The sequence below is a fragment of the Sparus aurata genome, chromosome 8 (assembly GCF_900880675.1).
Source record: "Sparus aurata chromosome 8, fSpaAur1.1, whole genome shotgun sequence".
In the NCBI taxonomy this organism is placed as follows: domain Eukaryota; kingdom Metazoa; phylum Chordata; class Actinopteri; order Spariformes; family Sparidae; genus Sparus; species Sparus aurata.
Genome location: NC_044194.1, coordinates 25,522,768 through 25,547,849, shown reverse-complemented (window position 1 = coordinate 25,547,849; position 25,082 = coordinate 25,522,768). Strand labels below are relative to the sequence as shown.

The 25,082-nt window shown below is 39.8% G+C and overlaps 1 protein-coding gene across 1 annotated transcript in view; it reads right to left on the bottom strand.

The window, feature by feature from the left end:
• Window positions 1-25,082, bottom strand: part of cdh13 (cadherin 13, H-cadherin (heart)) — a 233,285-nt gene that overhangs the window by 168,281 nt on the left and 39,922 nt on the right. The gene's annotated exons all lie outside the window — the stretch shown is intronic.

Sequence of the window (25,082 nt, the reverse complement as noted above, 5' to 3'; positions counted from 1 at the left end):
CAGCTTAATAGAGTACAGTGGAAATACTTTGCATGTTATCAATTCAACAAACAGGCAGCCTTGTCCAGTCCAGTGAGTCTACCTCCTCTTCTGCTGCATTACAATGTTTTGTACCTGTCCAACACATTGCAGTTTTTCTGTTTTTGCGAAACCTACAGTAAGAGATTGTAAAAGTAGGTTACAGCTCACAACCCTAACCCTAGGACAATGTGTTGGTGTTGTTCTGCTATACCAACTGATGTGGTAATAATAATATTTAAATAAAGACTTGGAACAATGTTATGAAAATCTGTTTAAGCCTTCCCTCTAAAAGAGTAAGGCTATATTGAGACTTCAAGCCCAAATCAATTTGTAGTCATATTCTGATTGTATCCTGATTGATTTTCGGGAGTCTGGACAGCAAAAAAACACATTCAAAATGCAATTTTCGCAAATTTGTTGGGCGGGCAGGACAATGGCAGACAGTGCATCTTCAAGATCTGATTTGAGCAACAAATCTGATTTGTCTGCAGTTCACAGCCATGCCAGCAGCTCTGTGACACAGTATTTAGGCTCAGCTGTGCTTTGAGCTCTGTGCTATTGTCACAATGTTAACATACTCAAAGTGACAACGCCGACACGCAGCTGTTTAGTGTGTTGACACAGTTGTCAGGAAGAAAAGACAAAGAAACACTGTCAGGTTTCACGCTCACATCTCTGTTGCACTCCTGTTTCTCGTTGACAAACTCAGCATGCTTGGGGCAAGTAGCTGGACGTATGTCAAAACACAGCGTCAATAAAGCATAATGTAAAGTGAAAAAATGGACAACTCAACGTGGAGCCATTTTTTCGCACTTGAGACAAGTAGAATCACAAATTGGCCTGAAACGTTATTGAACTCACAAGGAAAACAGGAAAGCTTTTCCTCCAAGGTGCTACAGGCACACTGTGACAATAATGGGATGGCTCAGTGTGATTACCATAGAAAATTAAACGGTAGTTGAGAGAACTGCTCGTCTTGTTTATTGAAGAAAGTTTTCTCTGCAGTAGTCTCTTTTGGTTACTTTAATTAAACAGATGTATGCATCAGAAAGAATATGGATTCAATTTTAAAGCCTCATATCTGTAATTAATAGAGACTACAGACTAGGAGATTGTACTACATATACATACAGACAAAACTGCACTTCCCAGCACCAACTGCTACCATGCCAGTGCTGCTTGTTAAAAGTTTAGGATGAATCTAAGCATGTATGCTACTAGAAATCTTATCTGCAGATGAAGTCAGCGATCTGTAACCTATGAATATACCGTGTGTAATGAGATAACCTCCATCTCAGTCTTAATCTGTGGCTAAAGAGATCACTTCACTTCCTTTATTAGCGCTGGAGCAGGGCTGTAAAGGTTCATCAGAGTAAAGCAGAGCGAGGTTCCTCCTTTATCTGCAGCATCACATTACCAGCCTTTTCCTCTCCCTATCAGTAATGCATGACATCACGCAACCTCTCTATCACATGGGTCATCCCACTCATCCCTCTCTATCTCACCCCTCTGTCTTCCACTTCCTTTGTCCTCCTATCTGTCTGTCATCGCGGAGCCTGGAGCATATAGTATAATGGCACACATGCAGCTGAACTAAGTGTTTTAGGTGTTAGGAGCCTAATGGTTCCATACATCATCTCATCCTACTCTCGCTCTCACTCTCTCTGCCTTGAGTCTATACCACTGGAGACTTTTCATGTGAGGGACCATTTCCCCCTCTGTCTCTAGCCAGCAGAACTGCTGACTCTCAAGGAATAGTGTTCTCAGCCCCATATGCATTTTCATCCAATCCACTGATCAGATCCCACACACAGGCTCACATACTCTCAGGCGTATATTATCTGCCGGAAACAAGCACCCGGGGATCTTCATGGCACAAGAATTTGCGTCCTGTGCCAACAAGCGTACTGTATGAACGCATGACTTACTCAAAAAGACACAGAGACATACACATTAATACATGCACACGCTCTAGCTTTTTCTTCTCAGCATGTCTGAGTGAGTGAATGAGAACATTAGCTGTGAAGTGCTGAGCGCTGGCTCATTCAAATGGGGGATCGCACCAGCGTCGCAGCAATAACCTGGCAGATGGGGGGGAATACATAATCTAAATCCACATCGTCTCACGGCTAAGGAAATGCTGTGATCTTTCAAACAAAGACAGCCATGAATAGCTTTGATTTGCATGACTTTCTTTGAGCTGTACGGTATAACATGCAAATACCGTCACCCCGATTCCACGTTAAATATATAGCATATAGTTTTGAGTTTGCATTGCATTAACCATGACAAAAGGAAATGATAGTGTTTGTCAGTGTGCGGACTAATTTGGTTTCAGGTGCAAGTTATCTAAACTTATTTACACATGTTGTAATGGCCAAGAAAGCTTGTTGTGTTGTCTTGTGTCAATGTTGTCTTGTAGTTTACTGTTTTTATTTTGAAATTTTACTCTCCTCTTGTTTCAGGTAACTTGTCCCTTCCCCTTGTGTTTTTCTCACCAGTCTGATTATCTTTCCCACCCTGATTGTTCCCACCTGTTCCCGATTACCGTGTGTATATATGGTCTGCGCCTCACTTTGTTTGTTGCCAGTTCGTCTCGTCTTGTGTACCAGAGAACCAGCTCCGTGCCATCGTCTTGTCAAGCATTGTCTGCCTTTGTTCCATGCCCCTGTTTCGTCAGGTTTTCGCACTTTTCTTTGATACTTTGTCAAGCCCTTGTTTTTGTTAGTAGACTTTTCCCTTGAAAGAGTGTTTTTTTTTGTTTGTTTGTTATCTTTAACCCTTGTTTTTGTTAGTAGGTTTTCCCTCATATGAGTGGTTTTTATGTTTATGGTGTTTATTAGCTGTAGTAGCGTTTTTTCCTCCTTGTGAGTGATTTTCAGTTGCACTTTAATAATAAAAGATTTGTTTATTTTTTATTTTGTCTCCCGAGTTGTGCGTTTGGGGTCAAATCCGAGTTCAGTTGTGACACATGTTGGTGAGAAAACTTCAAGAAATTATCATTAATAATAATAATAGTAATAATAGTAATAGTAATAGAAATAATAACAATAATAATAATACTAATAATAAACAACGTCTTTCAATAAAAAAATACTTTGTTGAGTTGATTATTCATAGTTACAAAATGGTGTGGAGATGCTGCTGCAGAATTAATGTGAAAATGATTTCACCTGATGATATCCTCAATGTTCCTCAATACAGACACACAGGAGTCTCCCAGATAATGTGTCAGTGCTTTAGGTGTAGATTATGACCAATTTTAAGTTGTTCACACTTTGTGTTTTGAGAGTCCTGTTTTTTTTTTGTTTTGTTTTTTTTTCCCCTTTGGATGTCTCTGAACACTACAGTACCCACAAGCATCAGCAGCTGTTGCCGTGAAGAAAAATCACATCAGAAGTGCTAATCAGAGCTTCAGTAAATTCAAAATGCTTCACCATTACAGCTGAGAACAAAACTCCAACACCAACCCAGCAAAGCTGCCAAATTCATCCAGATTTGACGCAAAATCTGAAGTTGAATTGACTGAGGCTGCTTGACCACTGACTGATTGTATCATTTTTCTACAGTGCAATCTTAAACTACTGCCCATAATTATTGCTGCTCGTCCCTTTTGACAACTCTGTTGTCCTCAGTTTCAAGTTTGATCAACGTCTATACATACAGTACGTTCAAAAGACCACTAATCAAAAGACATACTTAAATATTACAGTATTTGACAGGACGCTGTCAAATCATGCTGGGATTACATGAGTCAGCATGTTCTGCACACATTTGTGGAGTCCTTCCCAGCACGAGTGCATAAGTGGAAGATGGCAACGATCAAGATATTCTGAAATTCATTAACTTTTTCACCTGATCTCTCTTTTCAAATTGTTAAGCTTATAATTTGAGTTGAAAAAAATATTTATTACATTTACAACTAATGCTAAATAGTCATTTTTAGTAGAGGTGTCAGACTTTTTGTCCCTACTGTATATTGCATTTCCTTTTATAACACAATAATAAACATGTTTTTTTTGCTAAAATAGTCAACATACTGTGTATACTTGATACAGTATATGATGAGGAATACTACTCATATATTAAAAAATAAATAAATCTTAATTGTTCTCATTATCGCTCAGCAGTGTTTTGATGTAACTGAGCCAAAAACCACAGCGAAGCAAGACTGAAACTCTACCCAGAGTATATGTTAAACGGCTATCATTTATACTTTCATACCTCGTCTCAAAACTATAATAGTTAATCTAATTAAATAGTCATCCTTGCAAGCAAAAATGATACTCATCAAATAGAATTTGGTAAAAGCAGGGTATCTTTTCTCACTCTCACTGAACTGCTATGACTGTAGGTGCATGGTCTCATCTAATAGCTCCATTTGTACTCAGCTACAAAGAATCCTCCTCAATCCCCGCTGGCTGGATGCTTGTGCAAATCCTCACCTGTGCACCCTTTCTTTCCTTCCTTGAGATCTTTGCATAATGAAGGACTGCAGAGAATATGTGCACCTTCTTTTCCTGTGCATGACAGACATAAAAAGGGTACAAGAGACGCATTTTTTTCCAAATATATTGGCCTGTTAGCATGGGAATATGTGGAATAAGGTCTTTTGAGACAAAAATTCAGCCTCAGGAATGTAGCAGGTATAAGTTTTACTGTACACACCATCATCATCAGTCACTTGTACCTCTGGGGGGCTGCCAAAGCATGAGAATTGAACAGTCAAACTTAACAAAGGACAAAGTCCTGACTGAATTTCAGAAAATGCATAAAATATCTCTATTTCTTTCTTGTTTGTTTGTACACTGTTATTCACTCTAAAAAAATACTGATGACACAGTGTGTGCGTGCATGTGTGTGCGTGCATGTGTGTGTGTGTGTGTGTGTGTGTGTGTGTGTGTGTGTGTGTGTGTGTGTGTGTGTGTTAGTGGTTTAAGTCAGACCAGAGGCGTTGCATGCCTCTCACACGCCTCATCACTTGCCTGTTAGCAAAATGAGGAGGCTATTTTGTCTCTATCACGGATGATAGCAAAATAGTTCCTCAAGTTGAGAATTAGCATGTATGTGGCAGTGACTTCACTGGCGGGAAAATTGCTTGTTAAAGGCAGGGAGAATTGGAGAAGATGGGCCCTGCTCGTGCCGGATCAGCGGTGCTTGGTCACAGGGGGAGATGATGAACTCTGTGACCATTACCTCTGTGTTTATTGGCTGACCTAGCTTGGTCTTCAGATTGCAGAACTGTGACTGTGGGCCATCTTCTCCGTGAACATTACAGGTCTCAGTTAACGCATCTTTCTCCTGCGGTGTTGTCTCTCTTTCCTTTTTGCTTTGAGACTGTGTGGGAGAAGCTCGAGCAGGGCAATTTTCTCTCAGAGCTGAGATTATTATCACACTTGGACCTTAACACTTCTCCGTGTTGCAGTTTGACTTCAGGCCAACTTTCGTTCTAAATAAAGGATGCACTTACTTGTTATTCGCGCACTACCCATGTGATTACTACCCATGAATACACCATGGCTCATTTGGACCAAATGGATGATTAAGTATCCTATTGGTGTCGCTAGAAAAAGGTTTCTCTCAATCCTCTAATCAACAAGAACCATTTACTCGTCTGGTGCCAGACCTCATACATTTATGCTCTTTCACACCCTTCGTGAAAAGGTCGGTGGCTTGATATTCTTCAGTCCTTAACAGATTCTGAGTGGTGATTATTCAACATACAGTAAACAGAAATTAGGGAAACATAAAAACACTTTGCTTCAAGTCCAATTTACAATAGAACAAAACCCCCTCCTTTCATTTCCCCTGTCTCTAAGGATTCCTTTAACTGTAGGTTCAAGTCTTAGAAGGCCTTTGTGCCAAGATGAGAAGCTGGGATTGATTACAGGGAAGGGATCTACTGTAGGCAGAGGTGTGAGCTGAAGCCCCAGTCAATTGGGTGCTTGGCTCATTGTGGCAGAAGTGGTGGGAAAGGTAGCTCAGCTGGGGAGGCTTTATCACAGCCTTAAACACAGACAAGAGGAAGAGTGAAAAGGGAAGCAGAGCAAAGGGAGTCGAGTTATACATATGGAAGCATCTCCATTGCCGTCCACTGCCATCCTCTCATTTCACATTCACTCAGCATGCAGCTCCTCCTGAGCCATTCAAGTAGTCCTCCCTTTTGCTGGGGGTGGTGATTTCAAAGGGGCTCTGCCTGCCTGCCGCTTTCTTAAGATCCCAGTGAAACTGCTCTGCAGTGGCTTCAAGGTGAATAAGTCAGCGCACACCTCCAAAACACTCCTGTGGCTCTGCCTTTATCAGCAGCCTGCTCTCCAGCCTGCAGAACCCCTGGTCCTGCCCTAACACAGTTCAGAGCGTCCCTAGGAGGGAACGCTTTCCATCCCTCAAACTCTCCTCAATGCTCCTCCAACGCACAGCAAGGGGGGCTTAATCTGATCACCGTGAAAGTTGCTGAGCTGCTTTATTGTGCAGCTCCAGCAAAGTGAGTTTGATTGGTCAGATCTATATGCAATCAGAGGGTGGATGAAAAGTCTGTATACGTGAAGAGAGTGTCATACACAATCCCCCCTAAAGAACAGGAAGGATAAAAACAGAGAGATGTTATTTTCCCCTCATATCCCTCATAAGGAATTTTCCTTTTTCCTCTACTCCTCTCAAAGAGTAGCCCTCAAGACATCAGCTTCCCTAAGAAACACCCACTGGGACACGAGAATGTTAGTCCACCACGCTTGTACTCATCTGCTGCGTCTAATTCAAAAACTTGAATAATTCTATACCAATGGAATTAAAACATGAAGGCAGGCTGTCAAGGAGGAAACACAGCTGCCAAGTGTGTTTCATGTTCTCCCCATGCTCTCTCTGGGGTTGGCTAAGAGTTTTCTGATCAAGAGCTTCTTTTCTGCAAAGTGAAGCCACAACTTTATATAATCAAAAACTACCCAAACTCAGAAATGACCAGATTAGGGCTTTGGCAAAAGTCATTTGGGCCATCCTCGATGTCTCTCTTAGGACTGCAATGTGTTGATGGTCAGTTAGTCTACCACATTACTCTGGAGTGAATTATGAGTATGAACTGATATGGTGGCAAAAGTAAAATCAAAGCTGTTGCTGAACCATTTAGAGTACAGACATTGTCCGGGGCCCTTTTGAAAGGTAACAGTTTGAATTTTTCCCCAAAAGTCAGAAGCGCTTACAGCGCTTCTGGCATAAATCTATAGAAGTTTGAAGAAAATGAAATAATAATCATTTTTTCTCACGTGAATCTTTTTTAAGGAAAAAATAAGACTGCAGATGACCTATACTATAACTACCCCTCTTCGCTGAAATACGATGTGTCCACAACAGGTTTCCTAAAAAAATAAAAGCAAAAGGTCACTAATGTTGTGCATACAAAATTGTCATAACAAGTGCTTAGGTGGAAAGACTGTCTATTCAAAGAGCAAAATGCATACAACTATATACATTTGGAAAATATACAATTATAGGCGTGAAAAAGACGATAAAAAACTACATATTGCTGGATTTGAAATTTCATGGGCTACAAGATGCATCAATCATTAGGTGACTAGTGCGTAAGGTGCTAAGGTGAGAGGGGAGGATACAGAGAGTGGGTCTCCTCTCTATGTGGTCACCCTTTGGCTGTGTTAGGCTCCAGGTCAGGCATACAAGTTCATACTTGCTCAAATGTGCTGTGACGGTGCTATCGCAGGATCAGTGGTATCAATAATGACATTTTGCAGTGAAATGAGAGTAGTCTTTGACAGATAAAATCGTGTTGCCAGTTATGCATAGAATACTATGCTCCGGACTAAATAGTATACTGGATCCACTGGATGTTTGGGAATAAGAGAAGACAATCAATGGATTTTGATTCCCTACTCAAACATACAGACGCCTCATTGATGAGCTGTCAAAACTTTCTACCCGCTTGTTTATGTGCTTGTTTGTTTACTTGTTTGTTGATTGTACCTGCCTTCTGTGAGTTCATCATGCAATGGTTGGCATGAATCAAATCACAACACTCTAAACTTTCTAACAACAACTAACAACTTTCTAATTGTGTCAATAAGCAAATGATAGCATGCTTCGAAAAAGGGATAGGGTGTGCATATTACAGTATAAAATAATAGTATTAGTATAGAATATGAGACATTGATAAAGTGCAACTGTTTATCATGTCTTGTAATAAATAAAGTAGAGCTAAATCTGTGCAACTGAAACAATAATTCCTATATTCTTGTTTACTGGCTGCACAACACATCGCCAGACTGTTTTTATTAGGATACCTTGAATACATGTGTATGATACATGATGATACATGATGTTCAGCTCAGTCCTTGGTATGGTGCAGGGTATAGTGCATTTTTAATTCAATAGTATGAAACATCGTAACCTGTTGTCCTAGGACCTAAGACGACTGCCTCTGACAGGCTACTGCCTATCCCCTTGGGCACGAGAAGTGATGACCCACACATATTGTGGGTGAAGGTAAGAGGTGCAAACCAGGGGGCCGCAAAGGTACTGTAGGTTGGCCGCAAGAGGTAATTTTCTGTTTTGTAATTAAGTTTTAAGTTACCGTTAAACATTTATGGTTAAGTATTTTAATTTAAAAAGTATGACAACTAATAAAACAAAACCATGTGATTTAAAGTACGTGTTATTCTTCATTTATCGAACCTATTTTTGAGCCAGAATGTATCTTATATTTCATTATTGACGGAGGAATTGTAATTGAGGGAATACCTTATCACTGGTGGGAAAGAGTAACAATGGATCGGTGGCTGTCAGGAGTCAAAAGAAAAGCTGTTAATGAGTCAATCTCAACAAGTGAAGAGGGTCAAAATAAAAAAACTAAATGAATGGCTCGTCGAAAGTACTCAAGTGAGTACCTATCGCTTGGATTTACGGGTGTCAGACCAGAAGAAAACCCACTGCCTGTCTGTGTGTTATGCTCGCAAATGCTAGCAAACGCGTTAATTATTAACGTGCAATTTCTGCCTGTTTTTCTTCATACTGATATTGGGTTGAATATTGTGAAATTCTATGTAAGTATTTTATTAGTCAGTGGTGAAACAGCCAGGATACGAGCTTAATAATTTCTTACATTGGTTACTGTACAAATTGTTATGTGCATGTAGGTGGATTGTTAATGTGCATGTTATTGCCATAGTAACAGATTGCTCTGTTCATGACATAAAAAGAAGAAATAGTTCGTCTTGTGTGTTGATCAGAGTTGTTTGGTAGGCCGCAAGAGATTTTCAGATTTTAAAGTGGGCCACGGCACTCTGAAGTTTGGGAACCCCTGCTTGAGTCTAAGGCAACATTGATATCAAAATCTGCACCTCTTATATGGCTGACGCTGAACAATCCTTCCTCCCTGAAGTCAAGCAGCAGTAATGGCAATGTGCAAATATCCCTAAAGTGCCCCGTGATTTTAGATTAACTTCATATGAAAGAATAGCCATAACTGCAGACTTTTACTTCTGTATCAGTAGTAATACCACAGTGCTAAAAAAAGTAAAAGTCCTGCACTGAAGGGTTCATGAAAGCAAGTACAACAGTATTTGTATTATAATTTATTTAAAGTGTCAAATTAAAAGTAATCTTCATACAGAGTGGCTCATCCAGAATAGTATACTTTATTATTTTATTAGATTACAATCACTGATCGCGTTCATCATTTCTATGGTGTTGCAGGTAAAGGTGGAGCTAAATAGTTTATATACTTTCCCCCCAGGAATCAATAATATTATAATATGTATTATTATAAATATTATAATATTTTTATATTATTTCTATATTCAAATTATTATTATTTTATCTATAATTACACAGCATTGTTTATTAGTTGATTATATTTTGTATTATTCATCCAAATATGCAAAGTAGCCAAAGCTGTCAGACAATTGTAGTGAATACTGAAGCACAATATTTCCCTCTGACGTGTAGTGAAGTAGAATGTATCATAAAATAGAATGCAGTACATGTACCTTTAAATTGTGCAGGAGTAAATGTACTTACGTCCCACTGCTGCTTACGTGAAAGTGTTTAGAATACAAAATGCTCAACCACTGCTGGCTGTTTTGAGGCATAAATTGAGCATAAACTCACATATACTCACTTCTCCAGGCACCGCTGAGCTTGGTAAATAATTTGTTTCAAATTGGTACACAGCATGATCAGAATAATTATTATAGTCTACTACTGTGTATGATGATCCGAGTAAGATCAAAGTACTCTTAGACATGAGTAAGGCCCATTTTCAACTTAAAACTTTACATTCATGGAGATTCTTGTTGAAAATGAAATCTCAGCTCATGAAATCCATTTTAAAACAACCACCTCTAAATCTTGACATTTAGATGTGAATGCTTCTGCGGTTTAACTTGCAGTTATAAAGCCATTATTAGTGGTTTGGAAACCCAGTTTTCATCAGCAAAGAATATCTCAGGAAATGTGAATTATTTACCCCATAATATGACTGTGTCTTACTGGAGCCAAAACTGCTCTTGGAATATTGAATTGTGTCATGTGTGGATTTCTTTTATCTATCCCTTTATCCCAGAGTCACTGATCGGAAATGTTCCTCATTACATCAAAAGAAATGAAGCCCTTAGAATGTCAAAGAAGATATAAATAGATGGTCTTTGGAGGAGAAGAGACTGAACAAAAGATGGAAGGTGAAAAAGAGTGGGGGAGTTAAAAGTATAGAGAAGATAGAAAATGATAGAAAAGATCTTTCATTCAGCCGGCCATCTGGCAAGATAAAAAATAATCCTGCTTCTGAAAAGCGTTGAAAGAGTCACAAAGGCTCTCCCTGGTGGATCACCGTACAAAATAGCCCCCCTGCTCTTCTAAAGTATAATTCAATCTCCTTTTGTCTGGTGCTGAAGGTACTGTTTGGAGGGCTGGTGGAAAGCTGGGCTTACCTGTCTGCTGCTGCCTCCATCAAGTCTTTTGTGATGTTTTATATTTGTCCTTACAGGATATGGTGTACTCAGGACTTAACCATTCCATTAACAGGCAACTACTGTATAGGTATTTAATTTCTGTCTTTGAATACAAAGACTGTTGGAAAGATATGTTGGGAAAGATGATATGATCAGCATACTGAGATTCAACAGGATGTCTATTCAGAGCATATAAAGGAAAATATATCACCGTTTTCCTGTAGTGTGGTCATTTGATATAATTTACCACAATATGATGTGACTGAATAAACAAAAATTAACAGCTCACACATGTATGCCTCCAGTAACGCATAACCAACCAGGTCACTGAACCTGTCAAAGCTAATGTCAGTTCAGAACGGCTCATAATGATATATTTGTTTAAACTTCTGTCATTAAAGACATGCTATACACGGTTAGACCAGTCAGATTCTCCACAGTTTAGTTGTTCAACTTATTCAATAGAACCCCTAAGAAACGAAGACTATTCATTTCAGATTTGCTGGCATGGAAAGCAAAAGATCGATTTAGAAAAAAAGTGTCGACTCCCTACCTTCCCTCATTTCTGTCTCAATGATGTATATTTTTTTAGTATGTAAGGGTTCACAGACTAAAAGAAGATTAAAAAAAACAGCAAGTGCTCCAAATTTACCAGGCCAATTGTTTCTGCCTGATCTGTTAGCGTCATAGAGACGATTTCTGGTCACTGCTGAGTCAGCCTTGATCTGACATTACAGTTTTCTAGAGGTCATGGGATTCCCCAGACTGAATAAATACAGTACAAACAAAAAACACAAAAAAGCTTAAGTAGCCCAATCTTGTTATAACTAAAATATCTGCTGAGAATAATAACTTTTCCACTGTTATATTTAGTCAGTTCATTCACAAACTTCTCATGTAAGAAGGCACAGCTGGAGTAGGGTGCAGGAGAGTCTAACATCCAGGCTGAGCAGCTTCTGTGAGCCAAACATTTGTATGTTTAAAGTTCTATTGTATGTCACTTTCAGACTGTTGCTTGAGTGTGTACTGTGCAGCTTTGTCAATTTGCCCTAATGAGATTGTATCTGCAGATACCCATCATTTTCTGTGTGTTTAGTGATTCTTCAACCAAAAGAAATTACCTTCAGCTGACACTGGAGTCACAAAGTAATATGTGTTTTCATTTTTAGATGGCTTCTCATTCTGAGCGATGAATTTGGCTCTTCTTACTGTATTTACTTGTTTGCTTCCCTCAGGGACAATCTAGTGACCAATTTCAGTCCATTTCTTGCCGACTGTGGTCAATGTCAGCCATTTTATAAAAGATAATGCTGAAAGTGTTTCTGTCTCCAGTCTCTACAGCTGAAAGTGGAGTTGCCCTGGTACGAGGGCAGAGAGCATTAGGGGTTGTACGATGTGGCTCAGCAGGCGACAGACGGGCTGAATTAGCAGCGGTAATGCCAGAGGCTGAGCAACAGGGCACTCACTGTTTAATCAGGTTATCTGGGAGTGGGGGCACAGCAGTGTGTCTGAAGGGGTTTAAAGGGGGTTTCTGGAAGGACAGCGGGAGAGTGACATAACTCTCCAAGTTAAATGATCCTGACCTGGAGGAAGGTTTAAAAAAAAAAAAAAAAAAAAAAACAATGTTTAAACTTTGAGGAAAATCTCTCTGAAGTCGGTGGAAAAGAGCTTCAAAGACGCCTTCTTATTGTCATTCAGTTTATTTGAAGTTTGCTTTAGATGTAAAAACGCTTAAAAAGCTGTTTGAGAATCTAAACAACGGATACAAAATTGACATACCGTCTACAATGTCTCAAGAAAAGAGTCTTGCGCACATAGCCAACTACACAATTATGCATTTGAAATAACAAATTATAGAACACAGGCATTCTCAGTGGAGTGCAATGGTGTGTGGCCGCGTGGTGTGAAAGACTTGTGGAGATATTTCTTAAAAGTAAGGGCTATTATGGTGGCTAGAGGTTTGTTTGCCCAGGGAGGTTGTGGTGTTGATGGTGTGTGCATGTGTGTGTCCTTTATCTCTTGCCCACATACAGGGACTAAGTGCACATCAGGGCTGTTTTCCTGTGTGCAGGGCAGCGTATCCTGCTCTCCAAAGCCCAGGAAATTACAGTCCAGCCAAGCAGAAAACAGGAGTGGGATTTGGACAACAGGCTTCACCTGTCCCAGGCCTCGGACTCATAAAGTAACACCTACTGTAAATGAGGACGGCTTTAGATTGCTGTATGAAACAGTGGTGTATGTCTGTGGAGGTGTGTAGGTGTGTATGTGTGTACATGTTATGATACGGAACATGTAATACATATTGTCTCTGTTCATTTCTTTGTCTTGCTACCCTTTGGTCCACTGTTTTTAGTTCTCTCTTAATGTAGTCTTTCCTTTTTCAGCAGTGAACGCAAATTATTCATTATAGTTGGATGTTTTTATTAGCAAACGGAAAAACTGTGTTTATTTGGATAAACAGTACAGACCACACTCAGGGCTGTAAGCCCTTCAGGGACAAAGTGCTGTTAGTGAAAGAATCACGTGAACAGTACCTTAAGAGATACCTTAATAAATAACCAAATTAAACCTTCAAAATGGCAAGAGGGTAGATATTCTTACACCTGATTTCGCTGTTAAACAGAAAAATTCATTTGGACACATTATAAATTGAAATGTTGCTCTATCCCCAGACGAAAAACAGCTTAACTGCCTGGTAAAATCACTGTAAAAGACACCTCAAAGTCAATAGAACTCACTCAAACCGTCATAGTTAGTCCGTCCTGACTATCACCAACTTTGCTTCGATCTAAATAAACCCTTAATTCACCAAGTATTCTGGGGCTTCACTGAGTGTTGTGTGGAGAAGACAGAGTGGAAGTACAGCGCAGTCTTTCACTGACAGACAGTTGCTGTGCACTGTGGAGCCCGGAAGGAGAGAGGTTGCGAAAAGCTGCTCTGATCCAGAGCAGTTTACGGGCGAGAGGAGAGTTTATTTTTTTAAACTTTTGGAATTTGAAAGTGGAATTAAGTGGATTTTTGGCTTTACATGCTCTTCGTCCCTGCTGTCTCTCTCTGCCTTGGCATTGTTGTGCCTCTCACTTATTCAATGGACACAGAACAAAAAAACAAGTAAAATAAGACTAGAATTAACTCCCCACAAGCACCAGTCAAGCTGCAGTTTACATTGATGTCTGTTCAGATTTATATATAATGAAAACTTAAAAGGAATATAATAAAATGTAATGAGCGCTGTTCTTGGCAAATGTGACTATACATATTGACATGTCAGATGTATATGATTGAACAATTTCCAGTGAGAAATATGCTGTCTTCAGCTGATTAAGAGCTTTGCCACATGGCGCAAGGACAATCAGCAAAACCAGTGAGCTTGTGTTTGACTGCTGCTGAATGTCTATTAATAATAATTTCACCATAATAAAACATGTGTTTACATGCTCAGTCAATAAAGCTAATTCTGATTGAACACAGAATCTACAGGAAAAAATGACTTTGTTGCAGTGAAGTTGACCACTGACCAGGTTGGGAATTTCGTCATTTTAGGGGCAAGGCCATTTGGCCTTCACTTATCTTTTTTTTTTTAGGGGCACCAAGGCCACATGACAGGGCACAAAGGCCATTGAGTAAAATTTGATGATTTACCTTTCAGATTGATACCATAACATCCTAAGTTATAATAAGACATGGATTATGTATTAAAACATTTTTAATACAATATCAAGTTAATGTTACATTAGAAAACCGTGTTTTAAAAAAATTAAAAAATTCTGGTGGCACTACACTGAATATTAGTAAAGGTATTGAATATTTCTCCCTATAGAAATTCCCCCAAATTATGCCAAAGCATATTTCTTCCAAACAAAAAATGTAGAAAAACATCAGGAGAACATTGATGTGTGTAGGAATTTTGGTGACAAAATCCTTCCACAGTGAATAATAGTGAAGTTATGGAATATTATTTGTAGTATCTCTTTTCGGTGTTGCACTTTGTAGACACTGCGCCCTCATCTCACAGGCGGCTGACCATAGCGACCAGTGTTAATGTCCAGCCCGGAGGAGCGCTCGTTTTAATGAAAATGTGGTTGTAGCTCGTTGTCTACCTTACTACGGTAGGAACAAGTCGTCGTTTGTGTTTTAACAATCTTTCGCTTATGAGTTATTGATCCGGGAAGTTCGAATCTGTTTCCAACTAAATCCTACCACATAAGTTACATATCATATCAAAACCGGCTGAGCTCGCTTGCTGTGCTATGAGTGTCGTTCTTCCATTTTGAGATGCTGCTGCTGTTTGAGAGGCTTTCAGGTGAGATCATCTTGATGATGACACTGTGACTGTGTTACTGTGAGTGACTACTGTGCACTCAGGTGGCTGTAATTCAAGGCAAGAACACTACGCTAACCGGGCCAGGGGCACAAAGGCCACTGTGGTCGTACGAGGTTTTTTTTTTCCACGGGGCATCGACGCCAAAGAGTGGGCGCCATGGCCGCCGTGAAATTCCCACCCTGCCACTGACCATCATTTTCCTACATATGAAATGTTCTCACAGTTAGTGTCTGATTTCTTGAGTTATAGCCAAAAGCTTGTTTTTCTAAGTTTGAGGTGGCCTTGACCATTCGCCTCTTATAAAGAATTTCCAATCAGTTCAGTCCAAGTGGACTTTTGTGAAGAAGTTGAAGAAATTTCCTTCAGGCTTTCCTGAGATTTCACATTCATCAGAATGGGACAAACCTCGACATTTGACCATTGAAACCGGTTTATCTTTACACATCTGAAGGCATAATGACTAAAATCACCCTGAAAAACCAACTGTTTTTAAACACAGCCAATCACCAAACTTTTGTTTCTGTTTGGCTGTCAGGTTTCCACTGACATCAAATAAATAACTCAAACAAGTCATAACTAAACTTAAAAGTTTAGTTTTCTTGTTCTTTCCCCCTTATTCTGTTAATCTTGCTCTTTTTTGTCAGGTGCTTTATAACATATAATATATGTTATTATTATTATGTTACCATATCATTTTAACAATTTTTTTTCCTAACATAGGAATATGTTCAAAGCCAAGCACAGGAATGCTCCCACTAAGCTGATTTAGTTCAAACGACCAGCAGACCGTCATTCTTGGTCATCCACATGCAATATGCACATTGATAAAGATATTAAACTGGCATGTTTTCTGTGTAGCAGAGTTGTGAGAACAGGAGATATCTTAGTTCCTTTAAACACATCTGAAGATATTTTCATGAAATGTTTTCCTTGCCAGATGGCTTCGTTCTGTTTTCTATACTGCATTTCCCATGAATACTTTGCCTTGGTTGATCTAAAGTTTAGTCCCTAAAGGCTATGTACATATTCAAAAGGATGTGGGTTTAAGATATACATACACACATTGCCAAACAAACAGACGCAGTACTGCACCTAACCTCCAGAATGGTCAACTGTTTCTCTTTTCACCTTTCGTCACTCTTCCACCACCTCAGCAACATGACGGATTAATCAAAAGCCCTCTCTCTCTGACACTTGGCCGAGGGAAACAGCCACAGAGGAGCAGGTTGAAGCCAAAAGGACGGATAGAAAGGGGAGCAGTGACTGTAAAATTTGATTCAACAACAAAACCGTGTCGGCATCCATAAGATCTGTGCCGTGTGCTGCAAGGTTGTGAGGATGAAATCCCACCAAGTCATCAAATTAGCAAATTGTGGGATTTGAGTGTTCTGTATGTCTGCAGAAATATAAAGCCTGAAGCAATTTAATGCTTACACTGTTAGGAATGTTAATACAGACCTGCCATGAAATGCCTTAACTTGCATCTTTGTGCTGTATGTGTACTGTGTGTAAAGAGAGGATTAGTATATAGCTGCTATTTTTTGGATGAAATGTATGGAGAACAGCAGAGCACGCTAGTGTGAGAGTAAATGTCAGGGGGTTTTAGGGGCTGAGGAGACCAGAAAGCTGTTAACAAATCCCTTATTCATACCCTTTAATCCATTGCGGTTCACACTACTGTGCACAACATATAAGTAACTGTTAATAGTGGTGTAACAGTTTCACAAAGCAGATAAATGACAGACTGTTTTCTTGCCATGGGTCATTTGTAAAAGTGTGTTTGCTGTGCAGAAATGCATGTGTTTCCTCAGCATGTGACGCTCCTCATCCTCAAAACCTCAACATAAATAGTGTATCTTTCGGTCTTGAATATTGTTGAAACTAAAACCACAAACAATACTAAAATTGCTTAAAAGACAAAATAATAATAAAAAACATGAATAGAGTGTAAATATAAATATAAATTGAGTGTGACTGATTGTAAAGTAGGTGAAGACTGTCTAGACGTAACCAGTAGTGCAAAAACTTTGACCTGGATTGTGAAAAGTCACAGATGATAAAGATATTGCAATGTGCAAAATGAGAGTGTCTGGTGACATAAACTTACATTAATCAAATGTAAATGAAGGGGGAGGGAGGGGAGTGTGTCAGTGGGGGTCAGCAGCCATCTTACCTGCACGTCTCAGGGTCCTTGAGGCATGCAGGTCCTGGAAGGGATGTCAGATGCAGCAGATCACTTTCTCAGGAGAGTGAGTGATATGCTGCAGTCTGCCCTGGCAGTGGCAGTGGCAGCAGCGTACCAGATGGTGATGGAGGCAGTGAGGATGGACGTGATGGCGTAGGTGTAGAAGTGCACCATCATTGTCTTTGGCAGGCTGAATTTCTTCAATTGCCACAGCCACAGGAGGTACATTCTCTGCTGGGCTTTTTTCATCTCCACTGTTTTTAGAACGTTTGAACTCCAAGTTGTTCTCGCTGCAACACGTCACCAGCTGGTCAGATCTCCCACCTGTAGGCTGACTCATCCCCATCTGAGGTGAGCCCAATTAGGTGGTGTCATCCACAAAAACTTCAGGAGCTTGACAGACTGATGACTGGAGGTGCAGCTCGTGATGTACAGGGAGAAGAGCAGAGGAGAAAGAACACAGCCTTGGGGGGATCCGGTGCTGGTGGTACGTAAGTCAGAAAACTGTTTTCCCAGCTTCACACGCTGCCTCGTCTCAGACAGGAAGTCTGTGATCCACCTACAGGGGGAGTTGGGCACGCTCAGCAAGGACAGCTTGTCCTGTGGCAAAGCCGGGATGATGGTGTTGAAAGTAGAGTTGAAGTCCACAAACAGGATGCTGTCGTGGGTTCCTGGTGTCCCGTTGCTGGAGGATGAAGTGGATGTTCACATTATCGTCTACAGACCTGTTGGCTCTGTAGGTGAACTGCAGGGGTCATTCCCAGCATCTTTAAATAGTGTTAGGGTTATTTAAACCTTAACCCTAACACTGAAGTGTATAACATTCTATACACTTTGGTGTTGTCATGATGGTGACTTTTCTAACTTTAATACAATACCTGGAAAAATATCTATACCATTTTTGATACCACAGGGATAAAGAAACCCAAAATAACTGGAGTAAATATTAAATATTGTCTTCTTTGTAAGTTTGTAACTTCCTGGAAAACCATTAAAATGTTGATGACTCATCTGCACTTGGGTGCGTATGCGTAATTTTTCGTCCACTAAACACTTTCTTTATTGTGTGAAGCTGCCATGGATGTATAAAGAGAAGGACAGAGCCAGGGGAGAGTGTTACTCAGGACCCCAACTCACCGACTGCTGTAAAAAAAAAACTACTTCCCTCAATGATTTCGGTTAAAGTGGGTCAAGGTTTCATGGAGAAAATATTTGCTTGGTTTCTTCCTGCTGCCCCTTTCAGCTGGTCCACCTTGAGAAACTCTGTTCAGATAGCTTTACTTGTTAAAGTAACTGCTAATAAACTGATAACCAGCAGCTTCTCAATGAACAGCTCCAGACCATGGCTGTACAAGAAGAGATTTGTGGTTGACAAATGCTGGTGGCTTTGTTGCTAAAGGAAACAAGTAGGAACTAGCATTCTATTAGCTGTTTCATGGAAATACATCATTGGATTTGGATTGCTATTCTTGCAATACACTGTTGAATTGTGTGTGTGTCAACTCGCTGTTGGCTAGAAGAGAGAGCCAGGAAGCATAGCTGGTACTGATGTATCAATACTGCAGACATTGAGAACTGAAGCTGTATCAAATATTCAGAATCGATATGTATTGTAAAATCTATATTTTTGACAGTAGTAATTTATTTAAAATCTAATTTTGCATTGTTAACCTTAAAACAAAACTGGAAAAAAAAAAAGGTTACTATAAAGAGACAGATCAGAAGCCACAGCCACAGTCCTTTCCATGGGAGTGATCCATCAAAGGATGCCACCATCTGATGTCTGCGCTGTCAAAAATAGGTAAATATAGGTTAAAATATTTGAATGATTTTTTCAGTTTGACAACCTCCCCAATCTGTTTTGAGGGGACGGCTTTTTCACAGTTGAAAGCTATAAAGATATTTCAAAATTTAAAATTCTAAACAGCTGTCAAATCACAGCTTGGCCTTTGTAGAGTGAGATAGGTCCATATGTTGTTTTTTTTAGTGAGCCCTTCCTTTGTCACTGTGTACTGTGGCGTGACAGACAGAATATAGGGAGTATGGTGCCTTTTTAGATCTGCTGTCAAAGGACATCACAAGATTCGATGCTGCAAGCGGCAATACCGGGCTGTGATGCAAAAGGCAAAAAGAGAATCAGTACCAACACCATCACCATTCTGACAACAAGCAGCTTCCTGTATGCAGAAATCACCAATAAACACAGCAAGTTCTAAATAATGTCCACAGCTCTATTTGAAGCTGTATGTTTTTTGTCTCCCTAAAATTCAGGCATTCTCTAAGGTGAGCACGTACGAGGAACCCACCGCACTTATTGTTGTGATGACCTGCATTACTGAGGGTCAACCCTCTACCTGTGTAAACAAGACTGTTATTTATCGCTTCACGTTCTATCCGTCCTCTGTTTAAGCCAATTAGGAGTTCTTCCTCGCCACTCTCGACCCGACCCTGGCTTGTCATAAGCGCAGTGATAAGCCCCGCACACCTCTCCCTTCCTCTCCATTTTCCATCTCATTAGCATGCATTTTCACCCTAATTGAGCTTAATAAGAAAATAATGTTTGACATTAAATCCTCGTGAACATGTGGCCCAGCTGATCACTGTGTCTGTTTGTTTTTCCACAGCAAATGTTTACTTTGTCTGGGATCTATTGTTTGCTTTGCTTGTGGTTCCAGTAATAGCCTGTTTAGTATTCCCAGTTTCCATCTGTCTTGAGCTGGCCCCTTGCTGTTGCTATGCTCAGGGTAAGAATGTGCTGTTCTTTAATGTGTTTTACCAGGTTCTGCTTAGTTTGTACTTTCATTTGCAACAGTGTCCTTATATTTTAAGCTGAGCCTCCAAAACTCTGACCACTGCATTTAGAGAGCAGGGCAGTCAGCTTTATTGATTATTTTCTAAGCCGGAGGTGGTATTATTTTGATATACAATGACCTTGTGGGGTGGGTAAAGCACTTCTTTTGCCAATATCAATCAATCATCATCATACCATAAAAAAGGGAGAAGAAGGAGGGCAAGGAGTGGAAGGAAGGTTTAGGGTCCGTTGAATATAACCTTGGTTAAGTGACACATGACTATAATTTGACAAAGACACTTAAGAAAGTCTGAGTCCACCCCCAGCTGGCTGCACAGACATGAGACTGACATATAACCCAGACTGTGAAAAGCCATAGTCTGAGGACAGAAAGATCTGTATCCAAAACATCATCCGCCATGTATCTTGAAGAAGTGCCTTAGAGGAAACACGATGGCTTCTATATGGATAAACGACTTGACATTTACTGACATTTTCCTTCAAATGTTACCTCCAAATGTATCATGGACTGACGATTCATATCATGTTAATCTAACATGCTTCTCGTATCTCAGTGTGGCAAATCTGTGAAAGTGTTAAATAAATAAAAAGTTAGTTAGTTTTTCATATACATTTACCAGTGAAGCACTGAACATAGCATATGAAAGTGACTGGGACAGCCATGCGAGGAGCACCGAGCACTGTAAAGTGGTGCAGTCTTCATTCTGCACATAGTGCTGAACCGCCATTAAAAAGGCGAAGCTGCATATGAGAGGGAACCCTAGTTTCGAGTTATGACTGGAAAACAGACTTACTATTTCCTTATGATAAGAGGAGAGGGAACAGGATATCAGACAGGCCTGGTTGTGAAAAGGATGTAATGCAGTCAGGTAATGTGTGTAAAACGTGTGAGCTAGTCAATATACACACGTGCAGTATGTGAATATGGCGGCATGCCATCTTGCCTTCAGTGATTACAGCTATCAGGCTGGAAAAATGATGACCATTAGTGATGGCATAATTGGTGTTAGGAGCTAATTCACTCCAGGATATCGAAACAATTGCATATTAGACTGCTTCAGTTTTTCCACAATGATGGAATTATTTAGCCATTGACTCAAGCCTTCAATTAAATTTGTGAGCTTTTATGGTCAGACAGTGAAGGCAAAATCACTCAGGAGGAGGATTTTAGAAAGTGGACTAATTTCAGTAGGGTTAACAGGCAGACACATCTTTTTGTCTGGCTGAAACGGAAATCCACATCCATGTCTCATTTAAGGTAATAATATGTCATTAGTGATGGTCATACTGGTTCTTTAAAGGAGACCTATGACACTTTTCTTGTTTTTCTTCGGTGTGACAGGACAGACAGGAGCTAAATGACCCTTTCAGACAGAGGGGAAATACAGTGCTGCAGCACTGGACAGTTTAAAAAAAAAATGATTTTAACCCTCTGAGGTCGATTGACGCGCCGGCGCGTCAAAATCACGTGACTAATTTAAGATGACGTAGCAGCGAGACGGAGCCTCTGTGAGTCTCCGTTCTGACTATATGTGTTAGAGCAACCTTCAAACTATATGCCAGTTTTTAAATCGTGTTGATAGGCCAAGTAAAACCGGAGTTACGATGTATTATGTACGCAACACTTTTTCGCTAACGTTGCTGTCACGTTTGCTGCGCGTTTGGTGCAGGAAGAGATGGAAAAGAGATCGGGCTTCCCTCACGGACGTGTTCGCAAGCAGGAAGTGCAAGCAAAAAAAACATGTTCCTATTGGTGGAAAAAGGCACCACACCAGCCAATCACAAAATTACATGGCAAATCACGTGATTTGGTTGCTGAGGGCGGGGGGGGAAGATTTGGAAGGGACGGGGCGGAAAAGTGAAAGCAGCAGTGCCGGTCAGAGAGGCAGCGACAGAGATCGCGAGTTTTGAGAGTTGGGAGATTTGTGACATTTAGCGTGTTTGGAGTGCATAGTTAGTGTGTTAAGTTGTGTGTTTAGTGTGTAGTGGAGTCGTTTTTGTGTTTAATGAGTCAAAACAACAAGGAGAGTGCCGAATGTGGAGCAGGCAGTGCAGCTTTTCATTGAGCTGGAGGAGCTCAGGCAGACCTGAGCCTGGGGCGTTGCCTGCATTTAAATGTAAATAGTTACATATAACTTTGCAAAAACGTATGCACAGATCTAGCAAACAACAATTTATATTTGCATTATAAGTAATAAAAATGGTTCGTTGAGCATATTTGTGGTTTTCACAGTAAAAAAACTAACTTTTTCCTACTCGGATTTTATGTTTTTTTGTGAATTTAGGTCCATTGTGTTAATACAGTATGTCAAAATGAAAAAATAACTGTACAGTCACACATGTGAGGTTGTGGTGAAAATAATGACACCAAACAAGGCAAGGTAAATTGTTTTTAAGGTTAAATATAATGGTAAAATCAAAAATGGTCAAAAACGGCCAATTATACCCCAGACCCCAGAGGGTTAAAGCATGTCAACCATTTCTATTAGTAACCCATAATAAAATGATGAACCTGAATAATTAGCGTAATATGTTTCCATTAAAGTAACCAGGTTGGTGTGGTCCCCCCCTCCACCAGTGAGTGTGTGCCAGTGGTGAGTTTGCAACTAGCTCTTAATGCTTTTCAGTCTCATAAAAACAAAAATAAACCACACTGTTTAATGGCACAATAATGTAAACACAAGCAACACTGCTATCACAAACGACCCATACATTCTTTGTGCTCAGAATCAGCCACCCGGCACTGCAGGTCCAGGCTCCATTAGTTATACCCCAGGTTTGTAGAGCCATGCTTGCTGAACGAGTCAGAAGCTTATCCCAAAAGAAGGGGAATCTTTTAGTGCAATCCAGGAGATTCATTCACATATCTAATATCGCTTAATGTCATTTTAATTGCATCTGCATGGTGTTGATAGATGTTGAGATGAGTTGATCATGTTTAATCTCTTTACTCTTAGTTATAGTCGGCGACCTTTCTGACTGACTTTAAATCAAGCCTGTGTCTGTTTGAACAAGAGCAGACACAGGGGGTGTTATTCAACATTCTTGTACAGCAGTATTATACTAAAACAGGAGTGAAATACAAGTACTGGAAAGTAAATGAAAAACAGGCTCCAACACTATCATTCATGTAAGAAAAAAGAAGCATCATCTGAGGCTGCAAGGAAGCCAAACAGATGAGAGTTAACAGCACTTCAGGAGCCTTCACACTATGGAAACAACAAAGTAATATAAGATAAGGGATTCAAAGTTCAATCAGCTACTTCTGGCAGGTAATGTACTCAGCAATAAAACATTCTGTAGCTGGCTGTCCTAATAAATCATCCTTATCTTAACAAATAATACTCTGAAATTGAGTTAATCTACAAGTCTGTTAGGTCTGCATGTTTTTCTTTCATGCTTCCCAGATATTTTTCAAAACGTGTGCCACCTTTTGTCTTCTTCTTATTTGTCTTAATCTCACTCCTTGCATTTGATTCAGCTCATTCGTTGTGTCATTAAATATTTCTCTGCTGAGCTGAACTTGTCCATGCTGAACACAGTGAAATCTTAATGGAGAAGCTCCCCAGACCCTCATTCTCTGCTCCTCACTCTTCTTCTCTTTCCTCTTTTTACATTTCTTCCTTGGTCTGCTTCCCCAGAGTTTCACATACCAACTTTCTCTATAGCCAACAAGGACCTAAAACTTTATATCACTGCACATTACTTCTATGTTGTAAAATGTGGGTAAAGTAGAGTAGTTCAAGTAGATATACATATACATATAAAGACATTTTGTAATGCATTGTAAAGCTAGATAAAAGTAGTTTGACAAATAAAAAGCACAGATTCTTCTGACAACTTGTGAGGACTAAACAAGTTGCGCAGCAAAATAAATGCTATCCTGCTTTCTGTGGCTGCTGTAGTGGAACTTTGGTCAAGATTTAGGCTCTTTATGTGACTCATCACCACAGTTAGTTAGTGATGTGCTCCTTAGCCTTAAAAATAAGGCTTGGCAACTCATTATATTACAAGAGTACTGCCATTAAAAGTTACTTGTTACATTGTGGCGATGTCTACTGAGAAAAGTAACGTGTTAGAGTACTAAAGAGTTACCTAAAATTACAGTAAAACAACTTTAATGTTGTCAGTATATTGTCCATATGCGCATAGCCAAGTATACATGTACCTTTGAATGTATTGACTCTACCGTAATTTTGTAGTCTTCTTTACGGCCCACTATTGGTAAATCTGCAGCCTAATATCAGGAATGACAGATGGAATATAACATTTACAGCTCTCTATTTTGCTAACAATCTGACAGTGAACGGGGCAGAGGCATACAGTGTTGGCCACAACTGTTTCAATAAAAATAATACACACATGCTCTCACAGCCTGGGATATTATGTCTAAAAATGCAATAATTGAACCCAATGTAAACTATGACTGCTTACAGAGAAACGGTAAAAGTACAATGAAATACCATGCTACAGGGATTTTCCTTTATTCATGTGGCAACAAAATTAAAGGAGGAGACAGCATTTTTTTCTACAGTAACAGATACTTGAACTGCTGAGCTGACATGTTACTCGTTACAACAAAAAGTAATCTCAGTACTTTAACGGACTACTTTTGGTAACAAGTTACCCCCAACACTGGTGTCTTCAGAGCATGGCAGTAAGAAGCACGGTTTCTATTATACTTCTTTCGATAAGAAGAATACTACATGGTTCATTTATAAAGGAAGACAGCAGCTGGTGTCTTTTTATACTGTTGATCTAGCAGACCATTCTATCTGTTAACCAGAT